Here is a 20767-nt window from a genome sequence, read left to right as displayed (position 1 = left end):
TATGTCCTTCCCCGTGGGAGGCATGTTGAGTACATAATGTACTCATGGCAATAATTTTGTTGACAACAGAGTTCCATGAAGACGAAGGTGATGAGTACGACTACTATGGCGATCTGTAGGAGTGAGGTCATGCGGAGTACATTGACTTCCTGTGGTTGAGATGGAGTCACTACGCATTTTACTTTCCGTTGTTTTCTGATTGTAAATGTCATGAGACATCTCACTAGGTATGTCTTGTGACAAATATACTACTTGTAATGCTTTTACGTATTCTGCAATGATATCATTTCACTGTGTTGTCAACAATGATCTTGGGGTTGACAAATATACACAGGAGGATCTAGAAGTTAATTCCAGGTTCTCACAGAAGTGGTATCAGAGCCGATGTCGACCTAGTCGCGTGGCCTTAGTTAGAAATGGAAAGCCTTATGGACTATTGTTATAAGAAAAAGTATTTTGCAAAGGATCATTCTTGTACTCTTGTCCTTCACTATTGCTATTGTCATCTCGTCTTATTCAACTGAAATTTAAACTCTAATTCTCTATCATCTTCTTTATAGTATGTGAAATCCTTTCCCTTGCCCTTGGTGTTGAAAAGTCAGAAGCTTCACACGATGTGCCAAGAATTTCAAGATAACTTCAACCCCTGAAGCTTTGAGTAGCAAAAATTTTTTTCACTTCGAGACCTCAAGAAGGCAAAAACCGTCAATCATGATCCAATCGTCAACGTCGAGGATTTTCCCCAAGATTTATTATGACCTGCCATATAGGATTAGGTTGGTTAACACCCTTGTAGTGGTAGAACTTCTAGCTTGTAGACGTAAAAACCTGTTGTGTGTGAATATTATCTGCATATTTTTCTTCTGGCGTTTTTCTATGCAGTCATACTAAAACCTATTTGCCCAAATGAGTTGCTTTTGAGTTCTATTTGAATATCTTCATGGCTATCTCAGTGGTATTTTTGTTTGTCTTCTGGGTATCTCCGCCTTGTGTAGGATTCTTTTACTCCTTGTATGCTCTTTCTCTCTTCTCTATAAACCCTGGAGTTCAACTCGAGATGAACGAAGTTGCAATAACCCGCTTGGAGGTTGACTATCAAAGTAAACCATATGGAAAACCTCTTTTAAGGGGGGTAGTAGAAGGCGATTCGGCAAGATTGAAGAATTAAAGACCTTCATTTGCAAAGAATACGGAGATTTGAAGATTTTCAATACATGTACTATAAGTTCAACCTGAAGGAAGAATCAATGAGTCCGGCCACACTGAAGCTAGACCAAAAGAAGAAGGCCAAGACCGAAGAATGTTCATCCACTCACAGAAGCTATGTGGTCACCATCACGAAGATTGAATGACTGTTTCCAATCCTTGAGCAAGCTCGAGATAGTATCGACAATCAAAATATCTTCAACCAAGACCCCAAAGTTGTATGTCACCAAGTTCAGAATCGATCGTGGTTCCACAAGTTTCTGAGAAGAACAGTGTTGAAGATGAAGCTGACCCAAACCCATTCTCTTTAGTCAGCCTGAATCTCGGGTCTTTTAAGGGGGGTAGATCTATAATATCCCGAGTTTCGGAATGTTTTAAGAAAAAGTTTACCAAAAATCAGGGCGAGAAAATTTCATTTGTTTTATTTGGTAACAAAGCTTAAATTGGACTTTTATAATTTGAAGGATTTAACTTGATCTAATGTGAACTTAAATTTAACTTGAGTTTTTCTTTCCTCTTTTAGTTGGGTTTTGTTTTTCTCCCTTTAGCATATTAAATTATGTGCATTTGTATTTTGTAACTTCTGTTGAATTTGTTAGCTTCTATTCCTTTTCTAGATTTTCCTAAGAAGGAAAACATATTTAATTTCTTTTCCCAAACTCTGGGCAATATTCGATGCCCAATCTACCTTCTCTATTTTCCCTTGTGTTTCTTATTCCTCTCACCCGAATGGACCCAGCCCATCTCTTTTCTTTCTTTCTCCATCTCTCTTGGACCGTAGCCCAACAAACCCCTCTCTCTATTTTTTCGTTCTTCCCTCCTTCCTCATGGGTCTGGCCGATCTGGCCCATCTCACCCAGCAGAGCGACCTCTCTTCTCCTCCCTCTCTGTACGCTCACAATCCTACAGAAAGGAAACGTCTACAGCCATGATTCCTCCTCTCCTTTTATTTCCCATAAACCCATTGGTTTCTAAAACTGAAAGGCCTTATCGTGCGCCTTCACCTCTTCTTCCACCTCGATCACTTCATCTCCTTCTTTCACCCGCGCTTACACGCGCACCCATTACAGAGAAGAGAAAACCTACAGCCACTATGCACCCCTCCTCTAACTTCCGTAATACTTCACGGTTTCCAAATCCGTAAGTACATGGACCATCGCCCCGATCTCCTCTCTCATTCCTCTCAGCCCTCCTGCCTTCTCCCATCTTTGTTTTGCCAAGAACCCTCCTCAAACTGCTGCTGCTCCATGGACACGAGAGCTTGTTCCCAGCGACTCACCACACCTCCATCCAAATCCTTGCGCTCGAAGGTCCTGCTCCATGTCGTGATTCCATTCAGAGAAGAAGGAACGCGTTTTGTCGACCACACGCGAAGAATTTCACATGTCCGTCTACACTGTTCGTCCAGTTCATCGCACCGTTCTGTCAAACTTGGTGAGCTTCTATCAAATTCCTTTTGCACGCGTACTTGTCACCACCTAGTGTATCCCATAGACATCATGATTCAACCTACCTCTCTTGTTGGCCGCGTGTGTCCAAACTGAATTCGATTCGATGGCATAGGCATAATTCTTTAGTTTTGTTCATCATATGACTTTGAGCCCAACAGATAAAATTCTCCATATGACCATAGAAATCCAGTGATGGGGTTAGATTGTGGGTTCTATCTTGTGATCGGTAGAAGAGATATAATCTTAGTCGTTTTTTTGTATGGAATCCAAATAGGTTTTGTGTTGGTAAAACTTTTCTATTGGTATGTTATTTCTATGTCTCTCGTTATGCCTAGGAGTATCATATGGTTTACTCGATTGATTTGAAGGTGCGTTTTATTTTTTGTAGCATTTCGTGTAGATAACTTTCTGCATCATCTAAAAGTATGATATGCCTTTCTATTAGTTCCTTCGAGTTATTACCTTGTGTAGGAGTTGATTGGTGCATTAGTTATCATCCCTCATACATGATTGGCGCGTGTTATTATTTTAATTAGATTTGGAGCATTATTAGTGTAGTCTTATTATCATTATTTTGGTTATGTTTGATACTTATTGTTTGCGAGCGTACAATATTTGGTGAACGCTCGACATGGTCATATTTATGTGGAATTATTCTAAACTTTGCTTTATGTATCGAATAATGGAATATTTCATGTTTCGATTATTTCTTTTGTTTAGCATGAATATATCTTAGATATATTTTCTATATTCATTTACATCCATGTAGCATGTGTGTTTTATATATTCAAAATCATGTCATGCCTATGATAGTGGTCCGTCAATCTATTATTTTGTTGTTTAGTTTCTTTATAGTAGTTGTCTTGAATTGGCATGTTAACTTATAACATAGCCATGGTTGTGATGAATTACTTGTTGTAGGCACTCTATTAGCATTTTTAATTATCTATCGCATCATGCGTGGTTCAAGATCACTTTCTCACTTTCCTAAGTTGTGTGACATGTCATGTTTTATGTGTTATTTTAGTAGCAACTTTTGAGTAATTGTAAACGCGATTTTGTAGATGTTTATTGTTTAGTATTGCATGGATAGTTGCTTTATGTCATTGTTATATTTGCATTCTATATAGAATTTATTCGTTGTGACATAGAGTTCAGTTTATTGTTTCTTGGTAATTAGCAAAGTGTTATATTTACCTAGGATAGTAGCGATGCATTCTTAGTTGATTGACATGTCATATTAATATTTACTCAAGTAGAAGGCATATTTGGTTGTATGCCGACCATGTGTTATATCATTTGTAGTTTGTACCTTATGTTCATACATTAGGTTAATGTTTACTTGGTAGATATATCATAGTGATTTTTTGATACCATACATTCTTTTATTTAGGAATTTCTTGCCTTATCAATACCATGTCATGATGATCGATTGTACAACTTGATTGCATAACGCGTGTGTGTACCAATCTGTGTGTTGTATGATGCTTAGTTGTGTACCTTTTATATGTTTGCAAGTGTATGATGACTACATAGAAATGCATGTCATCTTGTTATTCATGCTTCTATAACACATGTTGATTTGGTTGATGAGATGATCTAGTTGTATACTTTCCTACGTGCTTAGTATGCTTCCATGTTCTTATTTATCATAACTAGCATGGTAGTGTTGTATGCTAACATCGTGCTTGATCTTTAGGTCACTTGTTATCAACTAGGTTATCTCATAGTTACACGTTGCATTTTATTAGTAGCATATTTTGGTATCTCATGTCATGATCATCCATGCTTAGCATCATATCTGGTTTAGCTTACTGTTGCATTTGTGGTATGCCTAAGTCTAGACATCAAGTCATGCTAGTTATCTTTCATGTGTTATTATATTCCATGTGTTATAGTTGTACTTGTGTTGCTCGTATATGCTTGACTTGTCTCATGTTAGTGTTATGAGTGTTTGGCACATGTTGCATTAGCTCATCACATGATTAGGATAGTTCACCTTTCAATAGTTGAGTTGTGTCTTTCTCATATGCTTAGTGCACATTGTTGCTTTGTTGTTAATCATGTTGTGGTAATATTTTTGCTAGTGGTCATTTGGATATTAGTTATTTACTTTATTATAAAGAGTGTCCTAGTTTAGTATCTTCTCATGGTCACTCATATGTTTAATGCTTTTGTTATTAGATAAGACCTCTTCACGATTCTATACTCACATGCCTTGTATGATGTGTCTGGTTATTTAATTTTCCAATTATTTTTGTGATAGCATTGGTTTGTATTTTGTCATAGAAATGCTTGCTAATAGTTGTTATGATTGGTGTTTAGTCTTTGCTTATTGTTAACCATTATAAAATATTTGGATACATCCAAATATTTACTTGTGGTTGATTATTAATCTTAATCATATCATGCCTGGATAGTAGTTCACTCTTTTGTTCCATGTCTTGTATAGTTTCTTGTTAATTGTTTGACAAATGACTTGGTTTGTTATAATAGAGTTGATCCTATTTTATATTAATAATGTTATAGGGTTAGATCTAGGTCAATTCAATTCATGTTGTTGAGTGATGTTTGATTGCTTAACTAGTATGGTTTGTAATGTTTGTTCGTTTGTCTTATGGAACTATTGCCTTTCGAATTATTATATAGTTTATGTATATGTTTAACTACTATTGACCATTATAAATATTTATATTATATCTAAATATCTATTTGTGGTTAACTATTACCTTCATCATGTCATGTTGTAATTGTGTGGTTAAATGCATAGGATGGTTCCTTTTCATGTGTGTTGATGCCATTGTGTTTGTTAGATAGTAGTTTCCTATATAGTTTGTCGAGATGTCTAGTGGGCACTACTAGTGTTTAATTGCATATTCGTATTGGAACGTTAGTCTTGATCGCCAAGTATTTCTTAGCTATGTCAACCTCAACCATGTCACTTCAATGAACCCTTTCTCTTACATCCTAATCAACCTCATTTCGAAGTCTCCATATTGATCAATATCTTGTTGTCCATCCAATTTTAAATTGTTTTGGATGTTATTTGAATTTACTTTTGCTTTGGTATTTATTGTTTGTCTTTTGCTATCGTTTCGACGAGTAGGGAGTGACGATATCGATGTTGGACATGGAGAGAACAGGTTACTGAAGAAGGACTCAACAACAAAGGCATGCCTTCTTCTTTGATCATACTTATCCTATGGTTTACAAAATTGCATTGGGTTTTATTGTTTCTATGTGCATGCTATTTTAATTCTTGTAGCTAGCATGTCGATTGCACATTCGCTTGATCCGCTTGTCGCCTATTGTCGGTGTACTAGAGTACGGGTACCCTAGTACCCCGAACTTGTGCACGGGCGGTCGCAGCATCCCGCGGCAAGGCTTGCCGGGTGACCGCCAAGACCCTCCGTGGTTCCCTTGAAGACCATTCAAGAACAAAGTACTCAAACCAAGGCCCCGGCAAGAGGAGCTTGCCGGGAAGGCCAACCAAGGCCCCGGCAAGAGGAGCTTGCCGGGAAGGCCAACCCAGGCCCCGGCAAGAGGATCTTGCCGGGAAGAGACAAGACCCCGGCAAGAGGAGCTTGCCGGGAAGGCCACTCAAGGCATACCAAGAAAGCTTGCCGCGACGCGCCCTGCGTCCCGGCAAGGCCCGGTGAGCAACAAGCTCCCAAACACGACAAGACGACGACCACGGCAAGGAGCTTGCCGCGGGAAACCCCCACTTCGTGCCCGCGCTCCAGCACACCTGCTAACGTGTTGCTCTAGGACTCTCCCAAGCACACGTGGCAGGAGGCCGCGCAGCTAGGGGTGCGCGGTGGCAAGCGGAGATGAAGAGAAGGCCATCGTGGCAAACGGTGGCGCTCCTAATGGTCACTTTTTGCACTGTTTAGGCAACTCAGACGGGCATTCAATGACCTTGTCCCCTGCCGCCAGAGTTAGGTAGGGTGCACTGTGTCCACAGTAGCGGTAGCTGCACCTACCGCATCCTTTTCCATTTTTACCCTTCTAGTCTACGTTGCCACCTGTCGGTGACCCCTTGAAAGTATAAAAGGAGGCCCAAGCGCAACGTAGAAAGGAGTGGTTCGGCTCATTCGAAACATCAGGAACACTCTCACGCTCGGTCTGGCAGCGTCCATCGCTCCTGAGCAAGAATTCAATACACACAAACAAGCAGCAGTAGGGTTTTACGCACCCGTGCGGCCCGAAGCTGGGTAAAACTGCTCGCGTGTACTGCCTCGATCCGCTCTTTGTGCGGCCTCCGCCCTCCCTCCGAACCGAAAGGGGCCCGGTCCCCGTAGGTGTTGGTGGATCAGTTTCCCCGACATCTTTGGCGAGACGGCCCCCGGGAGTTCAAGGAGCCGGCAACACGGATGATGGGGTCGCCGGTGCCGCACGAAGCGGCGCCCGACGCCTAGTCGGACCCGCCACCCCACCGCCCGCTACCCTCATCGTCGCTGTCGCTCTCCTCCTCGTCACTCTCGCTCGAGGAGGAGCCTTCGCTATCGGAGGAGCTGTCCACGCAGCACTTCGCCCGAGTGCCGAAGCACCCGAAGACCTTGACGGAGAGGAGATCGCCCCCCATCAACTTAAAATGGAGGGTAAACCCCTCCATCAGGCTGTGGATATGGGCGAACGTCTTCCACCCTCGATCAAGATACATCACATTAGGGGCTGGGAATACAACGCGGACTCGCGTGCCGCTGATCCCACAGCTCCTCATGTGCAGTCTCAGTGTCTCGGGCGGGTCCAACTCCATCGCGCTCGCAAACGGAGCTGGAAGCCGGAGGCGACGACGAGGCGCCCGGCGCAGCTTGACGAAGAAATCGCAAGGGTCGTCCCCTATATGGACCGCCGTGGGGGGAGGAGCCGCCGGCGGAGGCGAAGCTGGCGCGCCGCCCCGCCCGCCTCTTCCCCGAGCGCCTCGACCTCGTCCTCAACCTCGTCCGCGACCTCGCCCCCTCCCTCTTCCCCTTATGGCTGTCTCTGCCACCACGGGCGCGGGAGAGGGAGAGATGCGCTGTCTGGCGGCGACCCTCGCCGCCACCGATGAAGGGCCTGGTTTCCCTTTCTCCATGGCGAATGAGAGAAAGGGGAGCAGAAGCTGAAGAAAGGAGGAGATGAGAGAGTGCGGGTTTCTGTGCTCCCCTCCCGCTCTTTATAAAGGAGCGAGGTGGGGGCTCGGCCGCCCCGCTCAGCGAATCAAGGCACGGGAAGAGCAGGGAGTTGGGGCCAACCCGCTGCCTCTGCTCGCGACGGCCCAGTTTCCCACTTCCACCGTCCGCGACCCCAAGCGCATGGGAGCCGCGTGGCGGGGATGCAGAACCAAGGCGACGGATGAGGCGGCCTCACTCCGCCTCGTGATCACGGGGAGTGGACGTCCCGAAAACCGCGCACCGGCCCCGTCCAGTAAATGCACCACGCCCCCACGCCTACCTCCGTTTAGGGAGGAGGGCGTGAACCGTCCCCATCATCGTGGCCTGACGCATGCTCGAGGGGCTTAGCCCCGCGCACGCCGCCCGCGTCACCCATGACGCCGCGTTTGACGCGTGCCGTTCTGGGCGTGCGCGGTGGGGGCGGAGAGATATGCGGCGTGACCTAGGTCGCGCGTGCCCGTGCACTGTTTTGGGCCTAGCCCAACAGCGGTCGGCACCGTGTCTGGCCCAGGCCCGGGGGCTCCTGTCGGTGTACTAGAGTAGGGGTACCCTAGTACCCCGAACTTGTGCACGGGCGGTCGCAGCATCCCGCGGCAAGGCTTGCCGGGTGACCGCCAAGACCCTCCGTGGTTCCCTTGAAGACCATTCAAGAACAAAGTACTCAAACCAAGGCCCCGGCAAGAGGAGCTTGCCGGGAAGGCCAACCAAGGCCTCGGCAAGAGGAGCTTGCCGGGAAGGCCAACCCAGGCCCCGGCAAGAGGATCTTGCAGGGAAGAGACAAGACCCCGGCAAGAGGAGCTTGCCGGGAAGGCCACTCAAGGCATACCAAGAAAGCTTGCCGCGACGCGCCCTGCGTCCTGGCAAGGCCCGGTGAGCAACAAGCTCCCAAACACGACAAGACGACGACCGCGGCAAGGAGCTTGCCGCGGGAAACCCCCACTTCGTGCCCGCGCTCCAGCACACCTGCTAACGTGTCGCTCTAGGACTCTCCCAAGCACACGTGGCAGGAGGCCGTGCAGCTAGGGGTGCGCGGTGGCAAGCGGAGATGAAGAGAAGGCCATCGTGGCAAACGGTGGCGCTCCTAACGGTCACTTTTTGCACTGTTTAGGCAACTCAGACGGGCATTCAATGACCTTGTCCCCTGCCGCCAGAGTTAGGTAGGGTGCACTGTGTCCACAGTAGCGGTAGCTGCACCTACCGCATCCTTTTCCATTTTTACCCTTCTATTCTACGTTGCCACCTGTCGGTGACCCCTTGAAAGTATAAAAGGAGGCCCAAGCACAATGTAGAAAGGAGTGGTTCGGCTCATTCGAAACATCAGGAACACTCTCACGCTCGGTCTGGCAGCATCCATCGCTGCTGAGCAAGAATTCAATACACACAAACAAGCAGCAGTAGGGTTTTACGCATCCGTGCGGCCCGAAGCTGGGTAAAACTGCTCGCGTGTACTGCCTCGATCCGCTCTTTGTGCGGCCTCCGCCCCCTCTCCGAACCAAAAGGGGCCCGGTCCCCGTAGGTGTTGGTGGATCAGTTTCCCCGACACCTATTCACTTGACACCTGAGTAGAATTATAGTATTCTTGTAGAGTAGAAATGCTTAGCCATGCTTATTACCCTATAGGTGCTTTGTTGAATGACCTCTGAGTCATTGACAGTTGAAACTTACCGCTGAGCTAGGCTAGATGGCCTAATTGATATCCTCTACTCTCTTCTACTCTGGGTGAAACTTACCATCAGAATACTGGCGCGGGCGACAGCTGAATCAAGGATTGAAGGAGCGATTGGCTGCCCTTCACGAGTTGAAGGGGGCAATCAGTCGTCCGTGCCACTTAAGGCCTAATAAGTCTTGGATTCGAAGATTGTGATAACAGTACAACCACATGCTATATGGGCACTAGCTTGGTCAAGTAAGCTAGTCAGTCTTAGGTGTCGATGTCGCCGTACCGCAGATGGGATATATTCATGCTAAATTGCTTTTATCCAACTACTTTATTTGTCAAACAAAATTAGCTTTATGCAAATGAGCCATACAGCCTTCCTTTGAAGCCACATGTAGCTATTAGGTCCTTCCCCGTGGGAGGCATGTTGGGTACGTAATGTACTCATGGCAATAATTTTGTTGACAACAGAGTTCCATGAAGACGAAGGTGATGAGTACGACTACTATGGCGATCTGTAGGAGTGAGGTCACGTGGACTACATCGACTGCCTGTGGCTGAGATGGAGTCACTACGCATTTTACTTTCCGTTGTTTTCTGATTGTAAATGTCATGAGACATCTCACTAGGTATGTCTTGTGACAAATATACTACTTGTAATGCTTTTATGTATTCTGCAATGATATCATTTCACTGTGTTGTCAACAATGATCTTGGGGTTGACAAATATACACAGGAGGATCTAGAAGTTAATTCCAGGTTCTCACAATTTCTTTGTATAAGTCAAAGGGTATTGCACTAACACTAGCACCCATATCACACAAGCCATGATAACAATGATCTCTTATTTTAACAGAAATAACAGGCACGCCTACCACAGGTCTATGTTTATCTGGCAATTCTAGCAGTTTCACCATAGAAATAAATAACATTCCCATCAATATTATCAGACAAGAGATCTTTAACAATAGCAATATTAGGTTCAACTCTAACTTGCTTAGGAGGTGTATAAGTTCAAATATTTCTTTTACGAACCATAGTTAAAGCTTTAGCATGATCCTTTATCCTAACAGGGAAAGGTGGTTTCTCAACATAAGTAGGAACAATAGGATCACTATAAGTGACAGTCTTTTCGTCAACTTTAGTAGGTGCAGCTACTTTTACTTCTATAGGAGGATGATATTTAAACCACTTCTCCTTGGGGAGATCAACATAAGTAGCAAAAGATTCACAAAAAGAAGCTACTATCTCAGAGTCAAGTCCATATTTAGTGCTAAATTTATGGAAAACATCGGTATCCATGAAAGATTTAACACAATCAAACTTAGGTGATATACCTGACTCCTTACCTTCGTCGAGATCCCAATCTTCAGAGTTGCGTTTAATTCTATCCAATAAATTCCATTTGAATTCAATAGTCTTCATCATAAAAGAGCCAGCACAAGAAGTATCGAGAATGGATTGATTATTATGAGAAAGCCGAGCATAAAATTTTTGAAGAATTATTTCTCTTGAGAGCTCATGATTGGGGCATGAATATAACATTGATTTAAGCCTCCCCCAAGCTTGAGAAATGCTTTCTCCTTCGCGAGGCCAAAAATTATATATATAATTGCGATCACGATGAACAAGATGCATAGGATAATACTTCTGATGAAATTCCAATTTCATTCGTTTATAGTTCCATGATCCTGTGTCATCACATAGCCTATACCATGTCGATGCATCTCCCTTCAAAGATAAAGGGAAGACCATCTTCTTAACAACATCATCGGGTATACCTGCAAGCTTAAATAATCCACAAACATCCACATATATTAGGTGCTCATCAAGATGCTTTGTTCCATCTCCCGTAAAAGGATTATCTAGCAGTTTTTGTAACATACCCGAAGGAACTTCAAAGGGAACATTTTCATTTTAAGTAGGTTCAGTAGGTTGAGGAGCAACTCTTTGCTCTACTGGTTGGAGTGAAGATACCCCGAACAAGCCCCTCAGAGTATTACTTTCCATAGTAACAAGTGACAGTAAATTTCAGCACACTATATAAATTTTTCATTACCAAATTCCACCTACCAAAGGTGCTTCACTCCCCGGCAACGGCGCCAGAAAAGAGTCTTGATGACCCACAAGTATAGGGGATCTATCATAGTCCTTTCGATAAATAAGAGTGTCAAACCCAACGAGGAGCAGAAGGAAATGATAAGCGGTTTTCAGCAAGGTATTCTCTGCAAGTACTGAAATAAGTGGTAACAGATAGTTTTGTGATAAGATAATTTGTAACGAGCAACAAGTAACAAAAGTAAATAAAGTGCAGCAAGGTGGCCCAATCCTTTCTGTAGCAAAGGACAAGCCTGGACAAACTCTTATAATGAGAAAAGCGCTCCCGAGGACACATGGGAATATCGTCAAGCTAGTTTTCATCACGTTCATATGATTCGCGTTCGGTACTTTGATAATTTGATATGTGGGCGGACCGGTGCTTGGGTGTTGTTATTACTTGAACAAGCATCCCACTTATGATTAACCTCTATTGCAAGCATCCGCAACTACAACAAAAGTATTAAGGTAAACCTAAACATAGCATGAAACATATGGATCCAAACCAGCCCCTTACGAAGCAACGCATAAACTAGGGTTTAAGCTTCTGTCACTCTAGCAACCCATCATCTACTTATTACTTCCCAATGCCCTCCTCTAGGCCCAAATAATGGTGAAGTGTTATGTAGTCCACGTTCACATAACACCACTAGAGGATAGACAACATACATCTCATCAAAATATCGAACGAATACCAAATTCACATGACTACTAATAGCAAGACTTCTCCCATGTCCTCAGGAACAAACGTAACTACTCACAAAGCATATTCATGTTCATAATCAGAGGGGTAATAATATGCATAAAGGATCTGAACATATGATATTCCACCAAATTAACCAACTAGCATCAACTACAAGGAGTAATTAACACTACTAGCAACCTACTAGTACCAATCCCGGACTTGGAGACAAGAATTGGATACAAGAGATGAACTAGGGTTTTGAGAGGAGATGGTGCTGGTGAAGATGTTGATGGAGATTGACCTCTCCTGATGAGAGGAGCGTTGGTGATGATGATGGCGATGATTTCCCCCTCCCGGAGGGAAGTGTCCCCGGAAGAACAACTCTACAGGAGCCCTAGATTGGTTCCGCCAAGGTTCCGCCTCGTGGCGGCGGAGTCTCGTCCCAAAAGGTTGCTTATGATTTTTCCCTCGACGAAAGACCTCATATAGCAGAAGATGGCCACCGGAGGGCCAACAGGGGGCCCATGAGGCAGGAGGGTTCGCCCTGGGGGTAGGGCGCGCCCCCCACCCTCGTGGCCAGGTGGGTCCCCCTCTGGTGTATTTCTTCTGCTCAATATTTTTTATATATTCTAAAAAGGACTTCAGTAGAGTTCCAGGACTTTTGGAGTTGCGCAGAATAGGTCTCTAATATTTGCTCCTTTTCCAGCCCAGAATTCCAGCTGCCGGCATTCCACCTCCTTATGTAAACCTTGTAAATAAGAGAGAATAGGCATAAGAATTGTGACATAATGTGTAATAACAGCCCATAATGCAATAAATATCGATATAAAAGCATGATGCAAAATGGACGTATCAACGATGCTTCCATCCGGACTGGACATGTTACGAACGAATCCTTTGATGATCCCATTCATCCTCTCAAACGACATCCTGTTGTGCAGAAATGACGGCCCCAAGTCTATTGTGTCGTCCATAATATGGACACACAGATGCACCATCACGTCAAAGAACGCGGGCGGGAAGTACATCTCAAGCTCATTTAGTATCACAACGATCTCTTCCTGTAGCCTTCGGAGCTACTTCAGACTGATCGACTTTCGAGAGATGACGTTGAAAAAGTTGCAGAGACCAATAAGCGTGTCATGGACGTGCTTGTCCATTATCCCTCTAAGGGCAATAGGTAGTATCTGCGTCATCATCACATGACAGTCGTGGGACTTCATCCCGCTGAATCTTTTCTTGTCCGTGTCTAGATATCTGCTTATCTTGCCACAGTAACCGGAACTAACTTTGACTCCGGTAAGGCACTTAAAGAATTGATCGATCTCAGCCTGAGTTAAGGTGAAGCAAGAAGGGGGGTAATAATCCTCTTTCTTTCTTTTCTTTCCCTTCTTCTCCCATGCCTCTGTCTCCGTCTCTGCCTCGTCTGACTGTTTACGGGGCGGCATGTGCAGATCTTCCCTGATATTCAAATCTTGCAAGTCTTTTCTTGCCTTCGGCCCATCAGTACAAAAAAATACACTTCCGTGATGATACGTGTTTGTCACAGTAAGTCACTTTTTTTGTCATGCATGTACATCCATGACAAATTTATGACAAAATCAAGATAGTCATACTTGTGCTGTCATAGAAGTGTTCCATGACATTACCAAAATTATCATCACGGAAGTGTCCACTTCCATGACGATAAATCGCGCGTCACAGAAGTGCTTTCGTTAAGGGTGACCGACACGTGGCATCCACCGTAACGGAGCGTCGTTAAGCTATCGGGTCGGGTTTTGGATCCGATAACCCGTTAACACCCCCGACCAATGGGAAATTTCCACGTGTAAAATTCTTATTGGCCGGACGAAACACGTGTCAGCTCGTCAGTGGGTCAGATAGGCGCCTATGATATGTCGACACATGGCACGGCCCAACAGTGGCCCATTTAGCTTACAAAGCCAGCCCGTTTGACTTGGTCAAAAGTTAATGGGCTGGCCTATGAAAAGCATGTTATCGCAAATAGCCCATTTTATGGCCCGTTAAAGGAAATCGGCCCAACAATGTCATGTGGACCGTCGAATATAATACCAGCCCATTTCACTTTCGGCCCATGTATGGCCCACGACGTCTTTCAGCCCATATGAGGCCTTCGTATCTTTAGGCCCATTACAGGCCCACGGTGAGTCTAGCCCATAATGAATAGTAATTTTCTTTATACCCGTTAACGGCCCGTGATTTACATGGGCTGTTTCCAGCCCGTGTTAGCTTTCGACCTATTGACGGCCCATACGTTCTTGGGCTCCTTTTTGGCCCTCGATTACTTCCGGTCCGTTACTGGCATGTTCCCCTATTGGGCCAAATTCGGCCCATGGCAAGAGTCGGCCCGTTACTGGCCCGTTCCATTAATGGGCCAAATTCGTCCCATGGCAAGAGTCGGCCCGTTACTGGCATGTTACCATAATGGGCCAAAATTGGCCCATGGCAAGAGTCGGCCCGTTTCTGGCATGTTAACCCGTTGTGCCGTTTCCAGCCCGTCCTATATTCTGGCCTATTAACGACCCGTTATGCCTGTGACAGAATTAAGACTTTGCTATCCTACGGCCTGTTACCGTGCTGGGCCGATACCAATTACGCCAGATTATGGCCCATGTAGACACATTTATCCGACGGCCCGAGGCCCACCGATTACAGGCCCATTTATCGACGGCCCGTAGGAGACCCATGGATCCTATGGACCGTATATGGCCCATGGTAGTTGTGGCCACTAGCAAACCAGGGAAAAAGAAGACTAGGAAATAAATATGGCTGAAACTAACGCTAGGCTATTAAGGCGATTGCACAGATTACATCCACTCGGCATCAAAGATCGCCACCAGTGCAAATATAGGGAACACCCTACACTATACAAAAATGGCTTGCTGTTTTCTTCAGGCGGTGCTGCACGTTAAGAATACATTTTGTATCGCATCAAAACAAATTACAACTATATAACAAAAGGAAGGTTGGCATAAAACTTAACAGTCTAGCAGATAAATGCACCACCAGAAGTTCAGAAGCTCAGTTCATTTGACCTGACTGTTATGTTTTCATGCTGTATTGTCCGATGGAGCACCATAACCCTCGCCTTCATTTCCCCTAGGCTCCTGAACAACATAGCAAATGTCTGATAGTCTGGTTTCAAAACCATGCATATCTTGACGACATTGAGCAATGTTTCTCCTTGTTTCACAAAGGGTCTCTGTTAGGGAATGGACTTGTGTCTGGAGCGTAGATACAACATTGCTTTGAGCTTGCATATCATGATCATGAGGCAGTTTGGACGATATTGCGTTAACAACCAACCCAGTATTACGCAGGAACGTGCTTTTGGCACTGTTAGTGGATAGGTACTGACCCACTGCAGCAAGAGCTGACATTGCGGTTATAGTTGCCTCGCCACCTTCAGAAGGTGGTGGTTCCACCATTTTTTCCATAGCTCGCTGAAAAGTTGAGGTTTTACATTAGTAGTACCAGAACAGAAGATATTAAGGAGGTAGCAAAACCAAACAAAATAGCTTTGGTCTATATACAGAACTTATTCTGGTGAACCCATGTAAAATATTAGTTGTATTTTATTGCAAAGTACATAATAAAACCAGGTTCCAAACATATGACCATGTACCATCGCTAATGTATTGTCTATTTCTTCACATTGTATTGAGGGCTAAGGATGAAACCAGGTTCCAGCATGGAACTAGATTACAGGTCAAGATCAAAGGAACGTCACTCCTCTCTTTTAAACCCTGTAAGGTGCAATGATACGCTAAGACAATTGTGTATAAAATTGAAAAGAGTAATAGACATTGGCTGCAAACCATGCAGTTCAAGGCACAAGTCAGAGTAAGTAGTAGTTAAAAGGCTTGAGGATTAAGGACTTACAATAGAGGCTTTGACTGGTGTAGTCATGCCCTTCTTGCTGGTGTGACAGTCCTTGAAGATTTCCACAGCATTTGGTTCAGGTACTTTTTGGTCCTTGCGGGCTTTCCTCTCCATTTGGAACAAGTCAATATAGATCTGATAATATGGTACAGCGAAAAGAGTGAAACAGCAGCTATTACAAGAGCCTCACAGTGTGCAATATAGCTACGAGATCCTGTCGTCTGTTAGAATTTCACTTTCGTATGGTTGGCCTTGTTCTTTGAACAGTTCACCTACAAGAAGATAGATTTGTATGGCACATGCATAAACAGGACTTCAACATGTGATCTGATGACATATATATAATGTACCTGATACTTCGGATCGGACCAGTGTTTAACGAGGCCTCTCCAGTCTTCATCGGATATATTTTCCACTGGAGATGTTCGGGCAAGTTCACTGTTAGCCTTGCCTTCAAAGTGAGTTTTCCTCAAGTTATACCGATATTGTCGCAGAGCAGACTTGAAAACATGGGTGCAAGCTTGTCTGGTTGCATCATCTTGGCTATCCAACTTGAACCTCAGCTATTGAAAATTATGGGAGTCTCATTATCAGCAACCTAGAAAGTATTGGACAGAGCAAGACGATATTACTAGTTCCCATACATAACCATACTTACAGATAAATGGTCGAGGAAGGTGTTGAACTAGGTTTCGTCTTTGTCATTCCTGTGTTGAATCCATGTTGGGAGGATACGTACATGACACCTAACAGCAACCGCTGCCTCTGATACAAACTTGGCTGACTCTGTAGCATCACGTGGCCTTTTTAAACCTGCCTCAAAACGGATCTCCATTTTTCCTCCTCTAGATTTAGTTAACCTATCGAGCATTATCCCTGATGTTTGTTTCCTCTTGCGCCTAGGTGCTAGTCCAACAACAAACATAGGAAGTTTTAGTGTACATCAAACTATGAGACTACATATAAAGAAGCATGTAACTGTAACTTGACTCCAGCAACTACCTTCTTGCTGTTGAAGCTCACAAGGTTCATCTGATATTGCCAACTCGTCTTGTGTCAAGAGTGCTTGGGAAGTAGTGTCAGGTGGCAAGGGAGCTTGGGAACATGCTGCTAGCTCAAATGACGCACGAGTACGTCATGCAGCTGGTAGTACTGTGGTAGGTGTTGCAAGAACTAGGGCTGTCTCTGCTTGTTTGGCGGTAGCTATTTGTTTCTGTTTGTCTTTTTTTGCAACTCGTGTAGCATGGGATGCCGTGTTTGTAGAATTTTCTGCTGGACTTTGACCTTCTATTGCACCATCAGTACCAGCAGAATCTACAGGATTCATCCGCTTATCATTCCCTACCATTATGTGTTTCTTCCTCTTTCTCTGTGCCATGTTAAGTCAAGCCGACAAGAAAAACGAATAACAATTTAGTTCTTCAGAACAAATTGATGCGTGATGCAGACGAACTGAACTTTGATGTTAGACAACCACATGATAGGAGGATGTAATATGTATGAAAAATAGGACGGAAGAGATAACCAGAACTATGATGTGTAAACTAAGAAGAAGACATTTCACCAAATTAGAAGCAATGCAATGGAAGGTAGACACCATATGTAAGATGCTACAAATGTCGCTCTGCCAAGTTAACAGTGTCTCATCATAAATGGCATTTAAACAAATGTGAAGCAGTACAAGAAATAAATCGTATGCAAGATGCAAACAACATCACACTACCATGTTAGAGGTATCTCGTCATTAGTGCCATTACATATTCACAACATTGGATATTCACAGCTTATGATGTGTAAACTAAGGAGAAGGCATTTCAACAAATTAGAAGCAATGAAAGCTCGACACCATATGAAAGATGCAACGAATATCACTCTACCAAGTTAAAACTATCTCGTCATAAGTGCCATTTCAACAAATTAGTAGTACAAGCTAGAAAAGAATGTGAGATGTAACCTATATCACACTCCGAAGTCAAACGTGTCTTATGATAAGTGATTTTTGCAGGTTACACAACAGTAATAATATGATGTAAGAACATGGTGTGATAGACAGATATTGTATGTTCTAGAAACAGGAACAAGTGTCTTACTCAAGTATAATGTGTAAAGTAAGCAGATGGAATTCAACAAAATTAGAAGCAATACAAGCTAGACATCACACATAACATGCAACCACATATAACAGTGGCAAGTTAGAGGGAGCACCGGTGATGCTGCACTAGGGGAGACATGCTCATCATAAACACAGCTTTGTTGAGTGTCTATGCATGTGTTGTCCTGGAAATCATCTTGGGGGTGTGGAGGAGTAGAAACTGTAGAGGCCCTCCGTTCGGAAGGAGCACCTTTATCCGCTGCCTTGCTAACTTCCTTCCGCTTTATTGATTTTCAATTGTCAAGTAAAACCGACAAGAAAAAGCAATAAAATTCTCTCTTCAGAACTCATTCATGCATGATACTGACAATCACTACTTTGATGTAAGGCAAACACATGATACCATGATGGAATATGTACGAAAAACAGGACGGCATGGCATGTTCACAACTGTTTGTGTAAACTAAGCAGAAACCATTCCAGCAAATAAGAAGCAATGCAAGCTAGACACCACATGAAAGATGCAACCAATATGACTCTGCCAAGTTAAAAGCGTCCCATCATAAATGGAATTTCAACAAATTAGAAGCAGCGCATGCTATAAATCATATGAAAGATGCAACTAATATCGCACTGCATATACTAAAGGTGTCTCATCATGTTGATTGATGCGGGATACAAAAAAACAATATTTTTATGTAAGGACATGCTTAATAGACAGATGTACTATGTACTAAATACAGGAAGGCATGTCACATTAACAGGTATAATGTATAAGCTAAGTAGACTAGCACATGCTGTTTAACCAGATTGGAAGAATTACAATCTAGACACCATATGCAACATGCAACCACATATCACGCTGCCAAGTTAGAGCAAGCACCTGCGATGCTAGTGTAGGGGAAATGCTGTAATCAACTACAGAGCTACGCTCACTATCTTCATGTAGCATTTCTGTTTCTTGAGAATCATGTCGGGAGGCTGACGCTGCATTCTTTAAATGAGTAGTCCCCTTGCCTGCCTGCCTCGTCATAAGTGATTGGTGAGGGATACACAAGAACATTAGTTTGCTGTAAGAACATGGTTAATACACAGATGTACTAGTATGTACCAAAAACATAAAGGCATGTCATATTCAAAGGTATAATGTGTAAGCTAAGCAGATGCAATTTAACCAAATTGGAAGCAATACAAGCTAGGCAGCCGGCTGGAGTGGTGAGCATGATCATCTAGGACCTGAGAGCCTGGTGGGAGGCGGGCTGCTTCGCCACCATCGCAGCTTTTTAGTTGGCTTCCAGGTGATGCCTATCTTTGCTGGGCTTGTCACTGGCTCGGCCAGTGCCCTGACTAGCTATTTGTCTTCTGGTGCTCACGGGGATGGTGGTTCATGTAAAAAAATATCTTTCCTTATCTTATCGACTTCGGCCTTTCGAATACAAGCTAGACACCATATGGAACATGCAACCACATATGACACCGCGAAGTTAAAGCAAGCACCTGGGATGGTGGTTCATTGCGAGCGAGGTCATCAACTCCAGAGCTACGTTCCCTGTCTCCATCTGCTGATACTGCACCCATTAAAGCGTTGAGACATGTCTTGCCTAGCCGCACAACAAGCTGGAGCGACTTATCTCTTTTCTTTTTGGCTTCTCTCATGGCAGCAGAGTCTGAAATACCCTTGCATAAAAACACAACAGTGAGAGTAAGGGTGAAGTGTGTGCAGAACTAGTGCACTGTAAAAGTAGCAGATAGCATGTGGCTGAAAAATAAATGATAGGAGACATATGATAGCTCTACAACATTGCATGGCAAACAAAATTAGATTCTACTCCGTATGATTTTGTAATATATGAGCACAGGAAATGCAGGTACTCCTCCAGCACACCACCACATGTGGTCATATCTAGGATAACAGTCGACTGAAAATAAATAGGTCAGTCGATTTTTTTAATGAACTGTCTGATCTATAAGGAACGGGCAGATGGCCTTCGTCTACCTCCCGCCAGTCACTGTTGACGATCTTTCTTGAACCGCCAGCGACCATCGGCCCAGACCCCTGCCTCCGCCGCCCCGCCCTCCCATCGACCTCACACCACCGCCATGCTTGGCAGCACCCCCAGGCCATCCCTTTAATCACGGCCGACCTCCAGATCGGGCGCTAGTAGCTCTAGGCCGCACACGCCCCTAAGATAAACACCAAGGCGCTGCTTCCCCGGCATAATAGGCGTACTAGCGCCTGTTACACCGGGGAATGCTTCCGTTAATTGTGAATCAACTGGCCAGAAATTGAAATTCAGGGGGGCGACGGACCTCTAGCTAAGGTGAAATAGTATATGAGGAGAAACCTTGTGCATCGCGAGTTACTAGGAACATCTAGTATCAAGAAGAAGCGGTCAACTAGTGTCTTCTGTGGGATGAATACCGTGCAAGAAGAGACATAAGATTTGCACGAATAAGGGAAGAGGAGTACCTTTTTCGGTTGCCGATGTGGTCAGCCCCACATGTCGCGCCGATCTTCTT

This window comes from Triticum dicoccoides, chromosome 6A, assembly GCF_002162155.2.
Source record: "Triticum dicoccoides isolate Atlit2015 ecotype Zavitan chromosome 6A, WEW_v2.0, whole genome shotgun sequence".
In the NCBI taxonomy this organism is placed as follows: domain Eukaryota; kingdom Viridiplantae; phylum Streptophyta; class Magnoliopsida; order Poales; family Poaceae; genus Triticum; species Triticum dicoccoides.
This window is presented reverse-complemented; position numbering follows the sequence as displayed.